We start from the raw sequence: 1,047 nt of genomic DNA on the forward strand, positions 1-1,047 counted from the left end.
TTCCCCTTCTACGTCTAGAACCTTCTATTGCATCCTCAAGAAATCAGTTACATCTAGGAAATTAACTACAAATTATCACCAGTATAATGTAAAATAATGCTGGCCAACATTTTAATTACCCGTTGTAATTAAAATGTTGGCCAGCATTATTTTACATTAAACTGGTGGTATAATGTAAAGAAACACTGAATCCGAATTTGCTGAGGGTCTCGAGCTCCCACAAACCTACGGCTTCGCGCACCCTGACTCCACTCCCCTACCTGATGATGAGAAATCTTGATGAAATACCTCACTGAGGATCCTCTTCTTTGATTATCTTACAAAATGTCCACAAAGGCACCAGTGTAGGCTATCTTCCCTTTCTTCATTCTTTTTTTGTGTAATTTGCATCATATTTTTAAGGTTTATATTTACTGAAGTCAGAACTCTCCTCGTTTTCTGCTGGAGAGGGTGCACTAACGACCATGGAGGGCCGGTCTGAATAATGTTGGTTTTAGGTTTTTGTAAACATTTTTTATCAATCCGCATTACACAATCACCCTTTATTCCGTTATAATTTAATCGATCTTTACACTCGCTGCGATAATTAGAGGTCACACTTTGATACTGATGTTCGTCCATAATGAAATATCATCATTACTTACTTTCATTTCCGTTTAGAGCTCTCCTTTCTTTCTTCCTTATTCTGCACATTTTTTCTTGGGATATAAACGTTTCCTTAGGATCCTTTTTGAGCTCAAAGTATTGAGTCTTCTGTTTTCTTGCTCCGTCAGATTGATTTATCATGACTGTCCATCTTTCTTCTAGATTTACATATCAAGGCGTTCTTTCCCATCAACTGGTATTCCGATACCTCGAAAATATATTGTTGTACTTATCTGTATGTTCACTGGCCCTAAGGCACTACTCCTAAACAATGATATGGCAGCCTGACTTTCTTACTGCAGTTCAATTTTCCCTCCACAAACCTCTAGAAAAGGCTATAACATGAAGAAATAATCACATACTTTTCCATGTATTCATTTACCACCCTGGCGTGGGCAGGGA

Source organism: Penaeus japonicus, unplaced genomic scaffold, assembly GCF_977035675.1.
Source record: "Penaeus japonicus unplaced genomic scaffold, GWHDUDI00000001_assembly GWHDUDI00000012, whole genome shotgun sequence".
Taxonomy (NCBI): domain Eukaryota; kingdom Metazoa; phylum Arthropoda; class Malacostraca; order Decapoda; family Penaeidae; genus Penaeus; species Penaeus japonicus.